The sequence below is a fragment of the Mytilus edulis genome, chromosome 13, assembly GCF_963676685.1.
Source record: "Mytilus edulis chromosome 13, xbMytEdul2.2, whole genome shotgun sequence".
Taxonomy (NCBI): Eukaryota; Metazoa; Mollusca; class Bivalvia; order Mytilida; family Mytilidae; genus Mytilus; species Mytilus edulis.
This window is the reverse complement of record NC_092356.1, coordinates 52,347,408-52,371,484: the sequence shown is the minus strand read 5'-3', so window position 1 is coordinate 52,371,484 and position 24,077 is coordinate 52,347,408. Positions and strand designations below refer to the sequence as shown.

The 24,077-nt window shown below is 30.8% G+C and overlaps 1 protein-coding gene across 1 annotated transcript in view; it reads left to right on the top strand.

Moving 5' to 3' along the window:
• The window catches only part of LOC139501771 (death-associated protein kinase 1-like), a 203,931-nt gene that overhangs the window by 142,193 nt on the left and 37,661 nt on the right, over positions 1–24,077 (top strand). The gene's annotated exons all lie outside the window — the stretch shown is intronic.

The window sequence follows — 24,077 nt, the reverse complement described above, 5'->3', positions numbered from 1 at the left end:
TTGATTTAACGTTACATTTATTTCATTTTTGTGGGAAAATAATCACATTTTTTTTATTTTTTAGACAAAAGATATCAAGTTTTGATGAAAAAGGAAGGAAGGAGGAAAAATGGACCAAAACAGACCAAAACAGACCTTCAAATGAACTCTAAAAGGTGCAATAAAATTGTTTATCATCTTAAAGTTGTCTTTTGTATTCTATTTAATTGTTTGAATGCATATATCATGAGTTTATGATCAGTTATTAGTCAACACTGCATTTTATAATGATACACTGAAATTAGGATTTTTCGAAGAAATTGGACTGAAATTGCCGTAGGATATGGCCTTACATTATAGTGATTTTCTCTGAAACTATAGTTCTGACTGAGACAAAACTTGACAGTTATGCTTGAAATAACTTGCAATTGGAGGGGAAAAAATTGCATTAAGTTTATTTGACATTTAGGTGTTCTTTAGGGAAACTAAATGTGCACTCGTGACCCTATTGTACTTTCATTTTTAAAAATTATTAATAAACCAGTTCATACATTGTAAACATGGACTATTCGGAATGGATTTAGACACAGAAAGTACGTTTGAGGTAAAATTGCATTGAAATGGGGGTTTACGGTTGTTTTCTTAGTCAAATGGGTGGACAGACGAAGCTGTATTTAGATTACTATGTTATATTTTAAATTACCCTTACAGTTTTTGTTTTGTTTATACAACATGTGAATTTTTTATTTCAGTGTTAACCATGTTCTGAAGAGCATTCTGTTGAAAAATCTTATATGTGAATTGGTCTGCAGATGACACTTCAGCATTAAAGTATGTATCAACTATCATCATGTTTTTTTTTGTTTTGGCCGCAAAAGTTTACAATTTGCCATTGTGCCGTCTACATTTTGCACAGACAATAACGCATCTAACAATTATTTGTCCTGGATTTATAAACATCAGAATCCAGTCTCACATACTTAAACTTTATAATTCTTACCAATTATTTTTTGTACCAGCATTCCAAGGGACATAACCCTTTTTAAAAACATTTTGAGGTATTTTTTTATTACTCTTTCTCCCCATTTTCTAATGTAAAATACAAGAAAGTGGACTTTTTGTGTAAATCTTTTAGAAATATACTGTTATGAGTAAATAAAAAGACTTTGATACCAGTAGCAATAAATGATTGACTGAAAGGGAACCGTTATTTCTCACACTAGGGGAACAGACCAAAAACTTAAGTTACACATAAGGGCTTATAGAAACTTCCGTGTAGACTGTTAACATTTATAGAGACAGTTCTTTCAGCTAAAACACTTAAATCATTGATTTAACATTACATTTATTTCATTTTTGTGGGAAAATAATCACATTTTTTTTATTTTTTAGACAAAAGATATCAAGTTTTGATGAAAAAGGAAGGAAGGAGGAAAAATGGACCAAAACAGACCAAAACAGACCTTCAAATGAACTCTAAAAGGTGCAATAAAATTGTTTATCATCTTAAAGTTGTCTTTTGTATTCTATTTAATTGTTTGAATGCATATATCATGAGTTTATGATCAGATATTAGTCAACACTGCATTTTATAATGATACACTGAAATTAGGATTTTTCGAAGAAATTGGACTGAAATTGCCGTAGGATATGGCCTTACATTATAGTGATTTTCTCTGAAACTATAGTTCTGACTGAGACAAAACTTGACAGTTATGCTTGAAATAACTTGCAATTGGAGGGGAAAAAATTGCATTAAGTTTATTTGACATTTAGGTGTTCTTTAGGGAAACTAAATGTGCACTCGTGACCCTATTGTACTTTCATTTTTAAAAGTTATTAATAAACCAGTTCATACATTGTAAACATGGACTATTCGGAATGGATTTAGACACAGAAAGTACGTTTGAGGTAAAATTGCATTGAAATGGGGGTTTACGGTTGTTTTCTTAGTCAAATGGGTGGACAGACGAAGCTGTATTTAGATTACTATGTTATATTTTAAATTACCCTTACAGTTTTTGTTTTGTTTATACAACATGTGAATTTTTTATTTCAGTGTTAACCATGTTCTGAAGAGCATTCTGTTGAAAAATCTTATATGTGAATTGGTCTGCAGATGACACTTCAGCATTAAAGTATGTATCAACTATCATCATGTTTTTTTTTTGTTTTGGCCGCAAAAGTTTACAATTTGCCATTGTGCCGTCTACATTTTGCACAGACAATAACGCATCTAAACACTTATTTGTCCTGGATTTATAAACATCAGAATCCAGTCTCACATACTTAAACTTTATAACTCTTACCAATTATTTTTTGTACCAGCATTCCAAGGGACATAACCCTTTTTAAAAACATTTTGAGGTATTTTTTTATTACTCTTTCTCCCCATTTTCTAATGTAAAATACAAGAAAGTGGACTTTTTGTGTAAATCTTTTAGAAATATACTGTTATGAGTAAATAAAAAGACTTTGATACCAGTAGCAATAAATGATTGACTGAAAGGGAACCGTTATTTCTCACACTAGGGGAACAGACCAAAAACTCAAGTTACACATAAGGGCTTATAGAAACTTCCGTGTAGACTGTTAACATTTATAGAGACAGTTCTTTCAGCTAAAACACTTAAATCATTGATTTAACATTACATTTATTTCATTTTTGTGGGAAAATAATCACATTTTTTTTTATTTTTTAGACAAAAGATATCAAGTTTTGATGAAAAAGGAAGGAAGGAGGAAAAATGGACCAAAACAGACCAAAACAGACCTTCAAATGAACTCTAAAAGGTGCAATAAAATTGTTTATCATCTTAAAGTTGTCTTTTGTATTCTATTTAATTGTTTGAATGCATATATCATGAGTTTATGATCAGATATTAGTCAACACTGCATTTTATAATGATACACTGAAATTAGGATTTTTCGAAGAAATTGGACTGAAATTGCCGTAGGATATGGCCTTACATTATAGTGATTTTCTCTGAAACTATAGTTCTGACTGAGACAAAACTTGACAGTTATGCTTGAAATAACTTGCAATTGGAGGGGAAAAAATTGCATTAAGTTTATTTGACATTTAGGTGTTCTTTAGGGAAACTAAATGTGCACTCGTGACCCTATTGTACTTTCATTTTTAAAAGTTATTAATAAACCAGTTCATACATTGTAAACATGGACTATTCGGAATGGATTTAGACACAGAAAGTACGTTTGAGGTAAAATTGCATTGAAATGGGGGTTTACAGTTGTTTTCTTAGTCAAATGGGTGGACAGACGAAGCTGTATTTAGATTACTATGTTATATTTTAAATTACCCTTACAGTTTTTGTTTTGTTTATACAACATGTGAATTTTTTATTTCAGTGTTAACCATGTTCTGAAGAGCATTCTGTTGAAAAATCTTATATGTGAATTGGTCTGCAGATGACACTTCAGCATTAAAGTATGTATCAACTATCATCATGTTTTTTTTTGTTTTGGCCGCAAAAGTTTACAATTTGCCATTGTGCCGTCTACATTTTGCACAGACAATAACGCATCTAAACACTTATTTGTCCTGGATTTATAAACATCAGAATCCAGTCTCACATACTTAAACTTTATAATTCTTACCAATTATTTTTTGTACCAGCATTCCAAGGGACATAACCCTTTTTAAAAACATTTTGAGGTATTTTTTTATTACTCTTTCTCCCCATTTTCTAATGTAAAATACAAGAAAGTGGACTTTTTGTGTAAATCTTTTAGAAATATACTGTTATGAGTAAATAAAAAGACTTTGATACCAGTAGCAATAAATGATTGACTGAAAGGGAACCGTTATTTCTCACACTAGGGGAACAGACCAAAAACTCAAGTTACACATAAGGGCTTATAGAAACTTCCGTGTAGACTGTTAACATTTATAGAGACAGTTCTTTCAGCTAAAACACTTAAATCATTGATTTAACATTACATTTATTTCATTTTTGTGGGAAAATAATCACATTTTTTTTATTTTTTAGACAAAAGATATCAAGTTTTGATGAAAAAGGAAGGAAGGAGGAAAAATGGACCAAAACAGACCAAAACAGACCTTCAAATGAACTCTAAAAGGTGCAATAAAATTGTTTATCATCTTAAAGTTGTCTTTTGTATTCTATTTAATTGTTTGAATGCATATATCATGAGTTTATGATCAGATATTAGTCAACACTGCATTTTATAATGATACACTGAAATTAGGATTTTTCGAAGAAATTGGACTGAAATTGCCGTAGGATATGGCCTTACATTATAGTGATTTTCTCTGAAACTATAGTTCTGACTGAGACAAAACTTGACAGTTATGCTTGAAATAACTTGCAATTGGAGGGGAAAAAATTGCATTAAGTTTATTTGACATTTAGGTGTTCTTTAGGTGTAATACCACCAAATCATGGTACGTCACATCCGGTTGCATACGAAAGTAGGCCTAAAAAAATATTCCCTTGAATTTGACAGTTGTAGAAAATTAACCCTGCATTTCAATGCACTTAAATTTTTATGAGTCGTAAATATGTATGTTGGGTGTCTGAAAGCATCATTCTTTTTTTATTTGATGGTCTTATAAAATATTTTGGAACGTTACGGTTACATAGTTACCAAAGCAGGTAACCAGTAAATAACAGTGTAAAAATTGGGTTGTCTACCCTCGGCGGTGGTTACTTTCTTATATGCAATGAAATGTAGTGTGAAATTTTCACTGTATCACTGGAAGGGATTGAACTTTACACATGCAAAGTATTTCTTTGGTTGAAATAAAGGTAAATACTGTACGATTTTTTTAAAAGTGCCAATTTAACAAAGACTAATAGGGAAAAATCAATGGTGGTATTACACCTATTTAGGGAAACTAAATGTGCACTCGTGACCCTATTGTACTTTCATTTTTAAAAGTTATTAATAAACCAGTTCATACATTGTAAACATGGACTATTCGGAATGGATTTAGACACAGAAAGTACGTTTGAGGTAAAATTGCATTGAAATGGGGGTTTACGGTTGTTTTCTTAGTCAAATGGGTGGACAGACGAAGCTGTATTTAGATTACTATGTTATATTTTAAATTACCCTTACAGTTTTTGTTTTGTTTATACAACATGTGAATTTTTTATTTCAGTGTTAACCATGTTCTGAAGAGCATTCTGTTGAAAAATCTTATATGTGAATTGGTCTGCAGATGACACTTCAGCATTAAAGTATGTATCAACTATCATCATGTTTTTTTTTGTTTTGGCCGCAAAAGTTTACAATTTGCCATTGTGCCGTCTACATTTTGCACAGACAATAACGCATCTAAACACTTATTTGTCCTGGATTTATAAACATCAGAATCCAGTCTCACATACTTAAACTTTATAATTCTTACCAATTATTTTTTGTACCAGCATTCCAAGGGACATAACCCTTTTTAAAAACATTTTGAGGTATTTTTTTATTACTCTTTCTCCCCATTTTCTAATGTAAAATACAAGAAAGTGGACTTTTTGTGTAAATCTTTTAGAAATATACTGTTATGAGTAAATAAAAAGACTTTGATACCAGTAGCAATAAATGATTGACTGAAAGGGAACCGTTATTTCTCACACTAGGGGAACAGACCAAAAACTCAAGTTACACATAAGGGCTTATAGAAACTTCCGTGTAGACTGTTAACATTTATAGAGACAGTTCTTTCAGCTAAAACACTTAAATCATTGATTTAACATTACATTTATTTCATTTTTGTGGGAAAATAATCACATTTTTTTTATTTTTTAGACAAAAGATATCAAGTTTTGATGAAAAAGGAAGGAAGGAGGAAAAATGGACCAAAACAGACCAAAACAGACCTTCAAATGAACTCTAAAAGGTGCAATAAAATTGTTTATCATCTTAAAGTTGTCTTTTGTATTCTATTTAATTGTTTGAATGCATATATCATGAGTTTATGATCAGATATTAGTCAACACTGCATTTTATAATGATACACTGAAATTAGGATTTTTCGAAGAAATTGGACTGAAATTGCCGTAGGATATGGCCTTACATTATAGTGATTTTCTCTGAAACTATAGTTCTGACTGAGACAAAACTTGACAGTTATGCTTGAAATAACTTGCAATTGGAGGGGAAAAAATTGCATTAAGTTTATTTGACATTTAGGTGTTCTTTAGGGAAACTAAATGTGCACTCGTGACCCTATTGTACTTTCATTTTTAAAAGTTATTAATAAACCAGTTCATACATTGTAAACATGGACTATTCGGAATGGATTTAGACACAGAAAGTACGTTTGAGGTAAAATTGCATTGAAATGGGGGTTTACGGTTGTTTTCTTAGTCAAATGGGTGGACAGACGAAGCTGTATTTAGATTACTATGTTATATTTTAAATTACCCTTACAGTTTTTGTTTTGTTTATACAACATGTGAATTTTTTATTTCAGTGTTAACCATGTTCTGAAGAGCATTCTGTTGAAAAATCTTATATGTGAATTGGTCTGCAGATGACACTTCAGCATTAAAGTATGTATCAACTATCATCATGTTTTTTTTTGTTTTGGCCGCAAAAGTTTACAATTTGCCATTGTGCCGTCTACATTTTGCACAGACAATAACGCATCTAAACACTTATTTGTCCTGGATTTATAAACATCAGAATCCAGTCTCACATACTTAAACTTTATAATTCTTACCAATTATTTTTTGTACCAGCATTCCAAGGGACATAACCCTTTTTAAAAACATTTTGAGGTATTTTTTTATTACTCTTTCTCCCCATTTTCTAATGTAAAATACAAGAAAGTGGACTTTTTGTGTAAATCTTTTAGAAATATACTGTTATGAGTAAATAAAAAGACTTTGATACCAGTAGCAATAAATGATTGACTGAAAGGGAACCGTTATTTCTCACACTAGGGGAACAGACCAAAAACTCAAGTTACACATAAGGGCTTATAGAAACTTCCGTGTAGACTGTTAACATTTATAGAGACAGTTCTTTCAGCTAAAACACTTAAATCATTGATTTAACATTACATTTATTTCATTTTTGTGGGAAAATAATCACATTTTTTTTATTTTTTAGACAAAAGATATCAAGTTTTGATGAAAAAGGAAGGAAGGAGGAAAAATGGACCAAAACAGACCAAAACAGACCTTCAAATGAACTCTAAAAGGTGCAATAAAATTGTTTATCATCTTAAAGTTGTCTTTTGTATTCTATTTAATTGTTTGAATGCATATATCATGAGTTTATGATCAGATATTAGTCAACACTGCATTTTATAATGATACACTGAAATTAGGATTTTTCGAAGAAATTGGACTGAAATTGCCGTAGGATATGGCCTTACATTATAGTGATTTTCTCTGAAACTATAGTTCTGACTGAGACAAAACTTGACAGTTATGCTTGAAATAACTTGCAATTGGAGGGGAAAAAATTGCATTAAGTTTATTTGACATTTAGGTGTTCTTTAGGGAAACTAAATGTGCACTCGTGACCCTATTGTACTTTCATTTTTAAAAGTTATTAATAAACCAGTTCATACATTGTAAACATGGACTATTCGGAATGGATTTAGACACAGAAAGTACGTTTGAGGTAAAATTGCATTGAAATGGGGGTTTACGGTTGTTTTCTTAGTCAAATGGGTGGACAGACGAAGCTGTATTTAGATTACTATGTTATATTTTAAATTACCCTTACAGTTTTTGTTTTGTTTATACAACATGTGAATTTTTTATTTCAGGGTTAACCATGTTCTGAAGAGCATTCTGTTGAAAAATCTTATATGTGAATTGGTCTGCAGATGACACTTCAGCATTAAAGTATGTATCAACTATCATCATGTTTTTTTTTGTTTTGGCCGCAAAAGTTTACAATTTGCCATTGTGCCGTCTACATTTTGCACAGACAATAACGCATCTAAACACTTATTTGTCCTGGATTTATAAACATCAGAATCCAGTCTCACATACTTAAACTTTATAATTCTTACCAATTATTTTTTGTACCAGCATTCCAAGGGACATAACCCTTTTTAAAAACATTTTGAGGTATTTTTTTATTACTCTTTCTCCCCATTTTCTAATGTAAAATACAAGAAAGTGGACTTTTTGTGTAAATCTTTTAGAAATATACTGTTATGAGTAAATAAAAAGACTTTGATACCAGTAGCAATAAATGATTGACTGAAAGGGAACCGTTATTTCTCACACTAGGGGAACAGACCAAAAACTCAAGTTACACATAAGGGCTTATAGAAACTTCCGTGTAGACTGTTAACATTTATAGAGACAGTTCTTTCAGCTAAAACACTTAAATCATTGATTTAACATTACATTTATTTCATTTTTGTGGGAAAATAATCACATTTTTTTTATTTTTTAGACAAAAGATATCAAGTTTTGATGAAAAAGGAAGGAAGGAGGAAAAATGGACCAAAACAGACCAAAACAGACCTTCAAATGAACTCTAAAAGGTGCAATAAAATTGTTTATCATCTTAAAGTTGTCTTTTGTATTCTATTTAATTGTTTGAATGCATATATCATGAGTTTATGATCAGATATTAGTCAACACTGCATTTTATAATGATACACTGAAATTAGGATTTTTCGAAGAAATTGGACTGAAATTGCCGTAGGATATGGCCTTACATTATAGTGATTTTCTCTGAAACTATAGTTCTGACTGAGACAAAACTTGACAGTTATGCTTGAAATAACTTGCAATTGGAGGGGAAAAAATTGCATTAAGTTTATTTGACATTTAGGTGTTCTTTAGGGAAACTAAATGTGCACTCGTGACCCTATTGTACTTTCATTTTTAAAAGTTATTAATAAACCAGTTCATACATTGTAAACATGGACTATTCGGAATGGATTTAGACACAGAAAGTACGTTTGAGGTAAAATTGCATTGAAATGGGGGTTTACGGTTGTTTTCTTAGTCAAATGGGTGGACAGACGAAGCTGTATTTAGATTACTATGTTATATTTTAAATTACCCTTACAGTTTTTGTTTTGTTTATACAACATGTGAATTTTTTATTTCAGGGTTAACCATGTTCTGAAGAGCATTCTGTTGAAAAATCTTATATGTGAATTGGTCTGCAGATGACACTTCAGCATTAAAGTATGTATCAACTATCATCATGTTTTTTTTTGTTTTGGCCGCAAAAGTTTACAATTTGCCATTGTGCCGTCTACATTTTGCACAGACAATAACGCATCTAAACACTTATTTGTCCTGGATTTATAAACATCAGAATCCAGTCTCACATACTTAAACTTTATAATTCTTACCAATTATTTTTTGTACCAGCATTCCAAGGGACATAACCCTTTTTAAAAACATTTTGAGGTATTTTTTTATTACTCTTTCTCCCCATTTTCTAATGTAAAATACAAGAAAGTGGACTTTTTGTGTAAATCTTTTAGAAATATACTGTTATGAGTAAATAAAAAGACTTTGATACCAGTAGCAATAAATGATTGACTGAAAGGGAACCGTTATTTCTCACACTAGGGGAACAGACCAAAAACTCAAGTTACACATAAGGGCTTATAGAAACTTCCGTGTAGACTGTTAACATTTATAGAGACAGTTCTTTCAGCTAAAACACTTAAATCATTGATTTAACATTACATTTATTTCATTTTTGTGGGAAAATAATCACATTTTTTTTATTTTTTAGACAAAAGATATCAAGTTTTGATGAAAAAGGAAGGAAGGAGGAAAAATGGACCAAAACAGACCAAAACAGACCTTCAAATGAACTCTAAAAGGTGCAATAAAATTGTTTATCATCTTAAAGTTGTCTTTTGTATTCTATTTAATTGTTTGAATGCATATATCATGAGTTTATGATCAGATATTAGTCAACACTGCATTTTATAATGATACACTGAAATTAGGATTTTTCGAAGAAATTGGACTGAAATTGCCGTAGGATATGGCCTTACATTATAGTGATTTTCTCTGAAACTATAGTTCTGACTGAGACAAAACTTGACAGTTATGCTTGAAATAACTTGCAATTGGAGGGGAAAAAATTGCATTAAGTTTATTTGACATTTAGGTGTTCTTTAGGGAAACTAAATGTGCACTCGTGACCCTATTGTACTTTCATTTTTAAAAGTTATTAATAAACCAGTTCATACATTGTAAACATGGACTATTCGGAATGGATTTAGACACAGAAAGTACGTTTGAGGTAAAATTGCATTGAAATGGGGGTTTACGGTTGTTTTCTTAGTCAAATGGGTGGACAGACGAAGCTGTATTTAGATTACTATGTTATATTTTAAATTACCCTTACAGTTTTTGTTTTGTTTATACAACATGTGAATTTTTTATTTCAGGGTTAACCATGTTCTGAAGAGCATTCTGTTGAAAAATCTTATATGTGAATTGGTCTGCAGATGACACTTCAGCATTAAAGTATGTATCAACTATCATCATGTTTTTTTTTGTTTTGGCCGCAAAAGTTTACAATTTGCCATTGTGCCGTCTACATTTTGCACAGACAATAACGCATCTAAACACTTATTTGTCCTGGATTTATAAACATCAGAATCCAGTCTCACATACTTAAACTTTATAATTCTTACCAATTATTTTTTGTACCAGCATTCCAAGGGACATAACCCTTTTTAAAAACATTTTGAGGTATTTTTTTATTACTCTTTCTCCCCATTTTCTAATGTAAAATACAAGAAAGTGGACTTTTTGTGTAAATCTTTTAGAAATATACTGTTATGAGTAAATAAAAAGACTTTGATACCAGTAGCAATAAATGATTGACTGAAAGGGAACCGTTATTTCTCACACTAGGGGAACAGACCAAAAACTCAAGTTACACATAAGGGCTTATAGAAACTTCCGTGTAGACTGTTAACATTTATAGAGACAGTTCTTTCAGCTAAAACACTTAAATCATTGATTTAACATTACATTTATTTCATTTTTGTGGGAAAATAATCACATTTTTTTTATTTTTTAGACAAAAGATATCAAGTTTTGATGAAAAAGGAAGGAAGGAGGAAAAATGGACCAAAACAGACCAAAACAGACCTTCAAATGAACTCTAAAAGGTGCAATAAAATTGTTTATCATCTTAAAGTTGTCTTTTGTATTCTATTTAATTGTTTGAATGCATATATCATGAGTTTATGATCAGATATTAGTCAACACTGCATTTTATAATGATACACTGAAATTAGGATTTTTCGAAGAAATTGGACTGAAATTGCCGTAGGATATGGCCTTACATTATAGTGATTTTCTCTGAAACTATAGTTCTGACTGAGACAAAACTTGACAGTTATGCTTGAAATAACTTGCAATTGGAGGGGAAAAAATTGCATTAAGTTTATTTGACATTTAGGTGTTCTTTAGGGAAACTAAATGTGCACTCGTGACCCTATTGTACTTTCATTTTTAAAAGTTATTAATAAACCAGTTCATACATTGTAAACATGGACTATTCGGAATGGATTTAGACACAGAAAGTACGTTTGAGGTAAAATTGCATTGAAATGGGGGTTTACGGTTGTTTTATTAGTCAAATGGGTGGACAGACGAAGCTGTATTTAGATTACTATGTTATATTTTAAATTACCCTTACAGTTTTTGTTTTGTTTATACAACATGTGAATTTTTTATTTCAGTGTTAACCATGTTCTGAAGAGCATTCTGTTGAAAAATCTTATATGTGAATTGGTCTGCAGATGACACTTCAGCATTAAAGTATGTATCAACTATCATCATGTTTTTTTTGTTTTGGCCGCAAAAGTTTACAATTTGCCATTGTGCCGTCTACATTTTGCACAGACAATAACGCATCTAAACACTTATTTGTCCTGGATTTATAAACATCAGAATCCAGTCTCACATACTTAAACTTTATAATTCTTACCAATTATTTTTTGTACCAGCATTCCAAGGGACATAACCCTTTTTAAAAACATTTTGAGGTATTTTTTTATTACTCTTTCTCCCCATTTTCTAATGTAAAATACAAGAAAGTGGACTTTTTGTGTAAATCTTTTAGAAATATACTGTTATGAGTAAATAAAAAGACTTTGATACCAGTAGCAATAAATGATTGACTGAAAGGGAACCGTTATTTCTCACACTAGGGGAACAGACCAAAAACTCAAGTTACACATAAGGGCTTATAGAAACTTCCGTGTAGACTGTTAACATTTATAGAGACAGTTCTTTCAGCTAAAACACTTAAATCATTGATTTAACATTACATTTATTTCATTTTTGTGGGAAAATAATCACATTTTTTTTATTTTTTAGACAAAAGATATCAAGTTTTGATGAAAAAGGAAGGAAGGAGGAAAAATGGACCAAAACAGACCAAAACAGACCTTCAAATGAACTCTAAAAGGTGCAATAAAATTGTTTATCATCTTAAAGTTGTCTTTTGTATTCTATTTAATTGTTTGAATGCATATATCATGAGTTTATGATCAGATATTAGTCAACACTGCATTTTATAATGATACACTGAAATTAGGATTTTTCGAAGAAATTGGACTGAAATTGCCGTAGGATATGGCCTTACATTATAGTGATTTTCTCTGAAACTATAGTTCTGACTGAGACAAAACTTGACAGTTATGCTTGAAATAACTTGCAATTGGAGGGGAAAAAATTGCATTAAGTTTATTTGACATTTAGGTGTTCTTTAGGGAAACTAAATGTGCACTCGTGACCCTATTGTACTTTCATTTTTAAAAGTTATTAATAAACCAGTTCATACATTGTAAACATGGACTATTCGGAATGGATTTAGACACAGAAAGTACGTTTGAGGTAAAATTGCATTGAAATGGGGGTTTACGGTTGTTTTCTTAGTCAAATGGGTGGACAGACGAAGCTGTATTTAGATTACTATGTTATATTTTAAATTACCCTTACAGTTTTTGTTTTGTTTATACAACATGTGAATTTTTTATTTCAGTGTTAACCATGTTCTGAAGAGCATTCTGTTGAAAAATCTTATATGTGAATTGGTCTGCAGATGACACTTCAGCATTAAAGTATGTATCAACTATCATCATGTTTTTTTTTTTGTTTTGGCCGCAAAAGTTTACAATTTGCCATTGTGCCGTCTACATTTTGCACAGACAATAACGCATCTAAACACTTATTTGTCCTGGATTTATAAACATCAGAATCCAGTCTCACATACTTAAACTTTATAACTCTTACCAATTATTTTTTGTACCAGCATTCCAAGGGACATAACCCTTTTTAAAAACATTTTGAGGTATTTTTTTATTACTCTTTCTCCCCATTTTCTAATGTAAAATACAAGAAAGTGGACTTTTTGTGTAAATCTTTTAGAAATATACTGTTATGAGTAAATAAAAAGACTTTGATACCAGTAGCAATAAATGATTGACTGAAAGGGAACCGTTATTTCTCACACTAGGGGAACAGACCAAAAACTCAAGTTACACATAAGGGCTTATAGAAACTTCCGTGTAGACTGTTAACATTTATAGAGACAGTTCTTTCAGCTAAAACACTTAAATCATTGATTTAACATTACATTTATTTCATTTTTGTGGGAAAATAATCACATTTTTTTTATTTTTTAGACAAAAGATATCAAGTTTTGATGAAAAAGGAAGGAAGGAGGAAAAATGGACCAAAACAGACCAAAACAGACCTTCAAATGAACTCTAAAAGGTGCAATAAAATTGTTTATCATCTTAAAGTTGTCTTTTGTATTCTATTTAATTGTTTGAATGCATATATCATGAGTTTATGATCAGATATTAGTCAACACTGCATTTTATAATGATACACTGAAATTAGGATTTTTCGAAGAAATTGGACTGAAATTGCCGTAGGATATGGCCTTACATTATAGTGATTTTCTCTGAAACTATAGTTCTGACTGAGACAAAACTTGACAGTTATGCTTGAAATAACTTGCAATTGGAGGGGAAAAAATTGCATTAAGTTTATTTGACATTTAGGTGTTCTTTAGGGAAACTAAATGTGCACTCGTGACCCTATTGTACTTTCATTTTTAAAAGTTATTAATAAACCAGTTCATACATTGTAAACATGGACTATTCGGAATGGATTTAGACACAGAAAGTACGTTTGAGGTAAAATTGCATTGAAATGGGGGTTTACAGTTGTTTTCTTAGTCAAATGGGTGGACAGACGAAGCTGTATTTAGATTACTATGTTATATTTTAAATTACCCTTACAGTTTTTGTTTTGTTTATACAACATGTGAATTTTTTATTTCAGTGTTAACCATGTTCTGAAGAGCATTCTGTTGAAAAATCTTATATGTGAATTGGTCTGCAGATGACACTTCAGCATTAAAGTATGTATCAACTATCATCATGTTTTTTTTTGTTTTGGCCGCAAAAGTTTACAATTTGCCATTGTGCCGTCTACATTTTGCACAGACAATAACGCATCTAAACACTTATTTGTCCTGGATTTATAAACATCAGAATCCAGTCTCACATACTTAAACTTTATAATTCTTACCAATTATTTTTTGTACCAGCATTCCAAGGGACATAACCCTTTTTAAAAACATTTTGAGGTATTTTTTTATTACTCTTTCTCCCCATTTTCTAATGTAAAATACAAGAAAGTGGACTTTTTGTGTAAATCTTTTAGAAATATACTGTTATGAGTAAATAAAAAGACTTTGATACCAGTAGCAATAAATGATTGACTGAAAGGGAACCGTTATTTCTCACACTAGGGGAACAGACCAAAAACTCAAGTTACACATAAGGGCTTATAGAAACTTCCGTGTAGACTGTTAACATTTATAGAGACAGTTCTTTCAGCTAAAACACTTAAATCATTGATTTAACATTACATTTATTTCATTTTTGTGGGAAAATAATCACATTTTTTTTATTTTTTAGACAAAAGATATCAAGTTTTGATGAAAAAGGAAGGAAGGAGGAAAAATGGACCAAAACAGACCAAAACAGACCTTCAAATGAACTCTAAAAGGTGCAATAAAATTGTTTATCATCTTAAAGTTGTCTTTTGTATTCTATTTAATTGTTTGAATGCATATATCATGAGTTTATGATCAGATATTAGTCAACACTGCATTTTATAATGATACACTGAAATTAGGATTTTTCGAAGAAATTGGACTGAAATTGCCGTAGGATATGGCCTTACATTATAGTGATTTTCTCTGAAACTATAGTTCTGACTGAGACAAAACTTGACAGTTATGCTTGAAATAACTTGCAATTGGAGGGGAAAAAATTGCATTAAGTTTATTTGACATTTAGGTGTTCTTTAGGGAAACTAAATGTGCACTCGTGACCCTATTGTACTTTCATTTTTAAAAGTTATTAATAAACCAGTTCATACATTGTAAACATTGACTATTCGGAATGGATTTAGACACAGAAAGTACGTTTGAGGTAAAATTGCATTGAAATGGGGGTTTACGGTTGTTTTCTTAGTCAAATGGTTGGACAGACGAAGCTGTATTTAGATTACTATGTTATATTTTAAATTACCCTTACAGTTTTTGTTTTGTTTATACAACATGTGAATTTTTTATTTCAGTGTTAACCATGTTCTGAAGAGCATTCTGTTGAAAAATCTTATATGTGAATTGGTCTGCAGATGACACTTCAGCATTAAAGTATGTATCAACTATCATCATGTTTTTTTTTGTTTTGGCCGCAAAAGTTTACAATTTGCCATTGTGCCGTCTACATTTTGCACAGACAATAACGCATCTAAACACTTATTTGTCCTGGATTTATAAACATCAGAATCCAGTCTCACATACTTAAACTTTATAATTCTTACCAATTATTTTTTGTACCAGCATTCCAAGGGACATAACCCTTTTTAAAAACATTTTGAGGTATTTTTTTATTACTCTTTCTCCCCATTTTCTAATGTAAAATACAAGAAAGTGGACTTTTTGTGTAAATCTTTTAGAAATATACTGTTATGAGTAAATAAAAAGACTTTGATACCAGTAGCAATAAATGATTGACTGAAAGGGAACCGTTATTTCTCACACTAGGGGAACAGACCAAAAACTCAAGTTACACATAAGGGCTTATAGAAACTTCCGTGTAGACTGTTAACATTTATAGAGACAGTTCTTTCAGCTAAAACACTTAAATCATTGATTTAACATTACATTTATTTCATTTTTGTGGGAAAATAATCACATTTTTTTTATTTTTTAGACAAAAGATATCAAGTTTTGATGAAAAAGGAAGGAAGGAGGAAAAATGGACCAAAACAGACCAAAACAGACCTTCAAATGAACTCTAAAAGGTGCAATAAAATTGTTTATCATCTTAAAGTTGTCTTTTGTATTCTATTTAATTGTTTGAATGCATATATCATGAGTTTATGATCAGATATTAGTCAACACTGTATTTTATAATGATACACTGAAATTAGGATTTTTCGAAGAAATTGGACTGAAATTGCCGTAGGATATGGCCTTACATTATAGTGATTTTCTCTGAAACTATAGTTCTGACTGAGACAAAACTTGACAGTTATGCTTGAAATAACTTGCAATTGGAGGGGAAAAAATTGCATTAAGTTTATTTGACATTTAGGTGTTCTTTAGGGAAACTAAATGTGCACTCGTGACCCTATTGTACTTTCATTTTTAAAAGTTATTAATAAACCAGTTCATACATTGTAAACATGGACTATTCGGAATGGATTTAGACACAGAAAGTACGTTTGAGGTAAAATTGCATTGAAATGGGGGTTTACGGTTGTTTTCTTAGTCAAATGGGTGGACAGACGAAGCTGTATTTAGATTACTATGTTATATTTTAAATTACCCTTACAGTTTTTGTTTTGTTTATACAACATGTGAATTTTTTATTTCAGTGTTAACCATGTTCTGAAGAGCATTCTGTTGAAAAATCTTATATGTGAATTGGTCTGCAGATGACACTTCAGCATTAAAGTATGTATCAACTATCATCATGTTTTTTTTTGTTTTGGCCGCAAAAGTTTACAATTTGCCATTGTGCCGTCTACATTTTGCACAGACAATAACGCATCTAAACACTTATTTGTCCTGGATTTATAAACATCAGAATCCAGTCTCACATACTTAAACTTTATAATTCTTACCAATTATTTTTTGTACCAGCATTCCAAGGGACATAACCCTTTTTAAAAACATTTTGAGGTATTTTTTTATTACTCTTTCTCCCCATTTTCTAATGTAAAATACAAGAAAGTGGACTTTTTGTGTAAATCTTTTAGAAATATACTGTTATGAGTAAATAAAAAGACTTTGATACCAGTAGCAATAAATGATTGACTGAAAGGGAACCGTTATTTCTCACACTAGGGGAACAGACCAAAAACTCAAGTTACACATAAGGGCTTATAGAAACTTCCGTGTAGACTGTTAACATTTATAGAGACAGTTCTTTCAGCTAAAACACTTAAATCATTGATTTAACATTACATTTATTTCATTTTTGTGGGAAAATAATCACATTTTTTTTATTTTTTAGACAAAAGATATCAAGTTTTGATGAAAAAGGAAGGAAGGAGGAAAAATGGACCAAAACAGACCAAAACAGACCTTCAAATGAACTCTAAAAGGTGCAATAAAATTGTTTATCATCTTAAAGTTGTCTTTTGTATTCTATTTAATTGTTTGAATGCATATATCATGAGTTTATGATCAGATATTAGTCAACACTGCATTTTATAATGATACACTGAAATTAGGATTTTTCGAAGAAATTGGACTGAAATTGCCGTAGGATATGGCCTTACATTATAGTGATTTTCTCTGAAACTATAGTTCTGACTGACAAAACTTGACAGTTATGCTTGAAATAACTTGCAATTGGAGGGGAAAAAATTGCATTAAGTTTATTTGACATTTAGGTGTTCTTTAGGTGTAATACCACCAAATCATGGTACGTCACATCCGGTTGCATACGAAAGTAGGCCTAAAAAAATATTCCCTTGAATTTGACAGTTGTAGAAAATTAACCCTGCATTTCAATGCACTTAAATTTTTATGAGTCGTAAATATGTATGTTGGGTGTCTGAAAGCATCATTCTTTTTTTATTTGATGGTCTTATAAAATATTTTGGAACGTTACGGTTACATAGTTACCAAAGCAGGTAACCAGTAAATAACAGTGTAAAAATTGGGTTGTCTACCCTCGGCGGTGGTTACTTTCTTATATGCAATGAAATGTAGTGTGAAATTTTCACTGTATCACTGGAAGGGATTGAACTTTACACATGCAAAGTATTTCTTTGGTTGAAATAAAGGTAAATACTGTACGATTTTTTTCAAAGTGCCAATTTAACAAAGACTAATAGGGAAAAATCAATGGTGGTATTACACCTATTTAGGGAAACTAAATGTGCACTCGTGACCCTATTGTACTTTCATTTTTAAAAGTTATTTATAAACCAGTTCATACATTGTAAACATGGACTATTCGGAATGGATTTAGACACAGAAAGTACGTTTGAGGTAAAATTGCATTGAAATGGGGGTTTACGGTTGTTTTCTTAGTCAAATGGGTGGACAGACGAAGCTGTATTTAGATTACTATGTTATATTTTAAATTACCCTTACAGTTTTTGTTTTGTTTATACAACATGTGAATTTTTTATTTCAGTGTTAACCATGTTCTGAAGAGCATTCTGTTGAAAAATCTTATATGTGAATTGGTCTGCAGATGACACTTCAGCATTAAAGTATGTATCAACTATCATCATGTTTTTTTTTGTTTTGGCCGCAAAAGTTTACAATTTGCCATTGTGCCGTCTACATTTTGCACAGACAATAACGCATCTAAACACTTATTTGTCCTGGATTTATAAACATCAGAATCCAGTCTCACATACTTAAACTTTATAATTCTTACCAATTATTTTTTGTACCAGCATTCCAAGGGACATAACCCTTTTTAAAAACATTTTGAGGTATTTTTTTATTACTCTTTCTCCCCATTTTCTAATGTAAAATACAAGAAAGTGGACTTTTTGTGTAAATCTTTTAGAAATATACTGTTATGAGTAAATAAAAAGACTTTGATACCAGTAGCAATAAATGATTGACTGAAAGGGAACCGTTATTTCTCACACTAGGGGAACAGACCAAAAACTCAAGTTACACATAAGGGCTTATAGAAACTTCCGTGTAGACTGTTAACATTTATAGAGACAGTTCTTTCAGCTAAAACACTTAAATCATTGATTTAACATTACATTTATTTCATTTTTGTGGGAAAATAATCACATTTTTTTTATTTTTTAGACAAAAGATATCAAGTTTTGATGAAAAAGGAAGGAAGGAGGAAAAATGGACCAAAACAGACCAAAACAGACCTTCAAATGAACTCTAAAAGGTGCAATAAAATTGTTTATCATCTTAAAGTTGTCTTTTGTATTCTATTTAATTGTTTGAATGCATATATCATGAGTTTATGATCAGATATTAGTCAACACTGCATTTTATAATGATACACTGAAATTAGGATTTTTCGAAGAAATTGGACTGAAATTGCCGTAGGATATGGCCTTACATTATAGTGATTTTCTCTGAAACTATAGTTCTGACTGAGACAAAACTTGACAGTTATGCTTGAAATAACTTGCAATTGGAGGGGAAAAAATTGCATTAAGTTTATTTGACATTTAGGTGTTCTTTAGGTGTAATACCACCAAATCATGGTACGTCACATCCGGTTGCATACGAAAGTAGGCCTAAAAAAATATTCCCTTGAATTTGACAGTTGTAGAAAATTAACCCTGCATTTCAATGCACTTAAATTTTTATGAGTCGTAAATATGTATGTTGGGTGTCTGAAAGCATCATTCTTTTTTTATTTGATGGTCTTATAAAATATTTTGGAACGTTACGGTTACATAGTTACCAAAGCAGGTAACCAGTAAATAACAGTGTAAAAATTGGGTTGTCTACCCTCGGCGGTGGTTACTTTCTTATATGCAATGAAATGTAGTGTGAAATTTTCACTGTATCACTGGAAGGGATTGAACTTTACACATGCAAAGTATTTCTTTGGTTGAAATAAAGGTAAATACTGTACGATTTTTTTAAAAGTGCCAATTTAACAAAGACTAATAGGGAAAAATCAATGGTGGTATTACACCTATTTAGGGAAACTAAATGTGCACTCGTGACCCTATTGTACTTTCATTTTTAAAAGTTATTTATAAACCAGTTCATACATTGTAAACATGGACTATTCGGAATGGATTTAGACACAGAAAGTACGTTTGAGGTAAAATTGCATTGAAATGGGGGTTTACGGTTGTTTTCTTAGTCAAATGGGTGGACAGACGAAGCTGTATTTAGATTACTATGTTATATTTTAAATTACCCTTACAGTTTTTGTTTTGTTTATACAACATGTGAATTTTTTATTTCAGTGTTAACCATGTTCTGAAGAGCATTCTGTTGAAAAATCTTATATGTGAATTGGTCTGCAGATGACACTTCAGCATTAAAGTATGTATCAACTATCATCATGTTTTTTTTTGTTTTGGCCGCAAAAGTTTACAATTTGCCATTGTGCCGTCTACATTTTGCACAGACAATAACGCATCTAAACACTTATTTGTCCTGGATTTATAAACATCAGAATCCAGTCTCACATACTTAAACTTTATAATTCTTACCAATTATTTTTTGTACCAGCATTCCAAGGGACATAACCCTTTTTAAAAACATTTTGAGGTATTTTTTTATTACTCTTTCTCCCCATTTTCTAATGTAAAATACAAGAAAGTGGACTTTTTGTGTAAATCTTTTAGAAATATACTGTTATGAGTAAATAAAAAGACTTTGATACCAGTAGCAATAAATGATTGACTGAAAGGGAACCGTTATTTCTCACACTAGGGGAACAGACCAAAAACTCAAGTTACACATAAGGGCTTATAGAAACTTCCGTGTAGACTGTTAACATTTATAGAGACAGTTCTTTCAGCTAAAACACTTAAATCATTGATTTAACATTACATTTATTTCATTTTTGTGGGAAAATAATCACATTTTTTTTATTTTTTAGACAAAAGATATCAAGTTTTGATGAAAAAGGAAGGAAGGAGGAAAAATGGACCAAAACAGACCAAAACAGACCTTCAAATGAACTCTAAAAGGTGCAATAAAATTGTTTATCATCTTAAAGTTGTCTTTTGTATTCTATTTAATTGTTTGAATGCATATATCATGAGTTTATGATCAGATATTAGTCAACACTGCATTTTATAATGATACACTGAAATTAGGATTTTTCGAAGAAATTGGACTGAAATTGCCGTAGGATATGGCCTTACATTATAGTGATTTTCTCTGAAACTATAGTTCTGACTGAGACAAAACTTGACAGTTATGCTTGAAATAACTTGCAATTGGAGGGGAAAAAATTGCATTAAGTTTATTTGACATTTAGGTGTTCTTTAGGGAAACTAAATGTGCACTCGTGACCCTATTGTACTTTCATTTTTAAAAGTTATTAATAAACCAGTTCATACATTGTAAACATGGACTATTCGGAATGGATTTAGACACAGAAAGTACGTTTGAGGTAAAATTGCATTGAAATGGGGGTTTACGGTTGTTTTCTTAGTCAAATGGGTGGACAGACGAAGCTGTATTTAGATTACTATGTTATATTTTAAATTACCCTTACAGTTTTTGTTTTGTTTATACAACATGTGAATTTTTTATTTCAGTGTTAACCATGTTCTGAAGAGCATTCTGTTGAAAAATCTTATATGTGAATTGGTCTGCAGATGACACTTCAGCATTAAAGTATGTATCAACTATCATCATGTTTTTTTTTGTTTTGGCCGCAAAAGTTTACAATTTGCCATTGTGCCGTCTACATTTTGCACAGACAATAACGCATCTAAACACTTATTTGTCCTGGATTTATAAACATCAGAATCCAGTCTCACATACTTAAACTTTATAATTCTTACCAATTATTTTTTGTACCAGCATTCCAAGGGACATAACCCTTTTTAAAAACATTTTGAGGTATTTTTTTATTACTCTTTCTCCCCATTTTCTAATGTAAAATACAAGAAAGTGGACTTTTTGTGTAAATCTTTTAGAAATATACTGTTATGAGTAAATAAAAAGACTTTGATACCAGTAGCAATAAATGATTGACTGAAAGGGAACCGTTATTTCTCACACTAGGGGAACAGACCAAAAACTCAAGTTACACATAAGGGCTTATAGAAACTTCCGTGTAGACTGTTAACATTTATAGAGACAGTTCTTTCAGCTAAAACACTTAAATCATTGATTTAACATTACATTTATTTCATTTTTGTGGGAAAATAATCACATTTTTTTTATTTTTTAGACAAAAGATATCAAGTTTTGATGAAAAAGGAAGGAAGGAGGAAAAATGGACCAAAACAGACCAAAACAGACCTTCAAATGAACTCTAAAAGGTGCAATAAAATTGTTTATCATCTTAAAGTTGTCTTTTGTATTCTATTTAATTGTTTGAATGCATATATCATGAGTTTATGATCAGATATTAGTCAACACTGCATTTTATAATGATACACTGAAATTAGGATTTTTCGAAGAAATTGGACTGAAATTGCCGTAGGATATGGCCTTACATTATAGTGATTTTCTCTGAAACTATAGTTCTGACTGAGACAAAACTTGACAGTTATGCTTGAAATAACTTGCAATTGGAGGGGAAAAAATTGCATTAAGTTTATTTGACATTTAGGTGTTCTTTAGGGAAACTAAATGTGCACTCGTGACCCTATTGTACTTTCATTTTTAAAAGTTATTAATAAACCAGTTCATACATTGTAAACATGGACTATTCGGAATGGATTTAGACACAGAAAGTACGTTTGAGGTAAAATTGCATTGAAATGGGGGTTTACGGTTGTTTTCTTAGTCAAATGGGTGGACAGACGAAGCTGTATTTAGATTACTATGTTATATTTTAAATTACCCTTACAGTTTTTGTTTTGTTTATACAACATGTGAATTTTTTATTTCAGTGTTAACCATGTTCTGAAGAGCATTCTGTTGAAAAATCTTATATGTGAATTGGTCTGCAGATGACACTTCAGCATTAAAGTATGTATCAACTATCATCATGTTTTTTTTTGTTTTGGCCGCAAAAGTTTACAATTTGCCATTGTGCCGTCTACATTTTGCACAGACAATAACGCATCTAAACACTTATTTGTCCTGGATTTATAAACATCAGAATCCAGTCTCACATACTTAAACTTTATAATTCTTACCAATTATTTTTTGTACCAGCATTCCAAGGGACATAACCCTTTTTAAAAACATTTTGAGGTATTTTTTTATTACTCTTTCTCCCCATTTTCTAATGTAAAATACAAGAAAGTGGACTTTTTGTGTAAATCTTTTAGAAATATACTGTTATGAGTAAATAAAAAGACTTTGATACCAGTAGCAATAAATGATTGACTGAAAGGGAACCGTTATTTCTCACACTAGGGGAACAGACCAAAAACTCAAGTTACACATAAGGGCTTATAGAAACTTCCGTGTAGACTGTTAACATTTATAGAGACAGTTCTTTCAGCTAAAACACTTAAATCATTGATTTAACATTACATTTATTTCATTTTTGTGGGAAAATAATCACATTTTTTTTATTTTTTAGACAAAAGATATCAAGTTTTGATGAAAAAGGAAGGAAGGAGGAAAAATGGACCAAAACAGACCAAAACAGACCTTCAAATGAACTCTAAAAGGTGCAATAAAATTGTTTATCATCTTAAAGTTGTCTTTTGTATTCTATTTAATTGTTTGAATGCATATATCATGAGTTTATGATCAGATATTAGTCAACACTGCATTTTATAATGATACACTGAAATTAGGATTTTTCGAAGAAATTGGACTGAAATTGCCGTAGGATATGGCCTTACATTATAGTGATTTTCTCTGAAACTATAGTTCTGACTGAGACAAAACTTGACAGTTATGCTTGAAATAACTTGCAATTGGAGGGGAAAAAATTGCATTAAGTT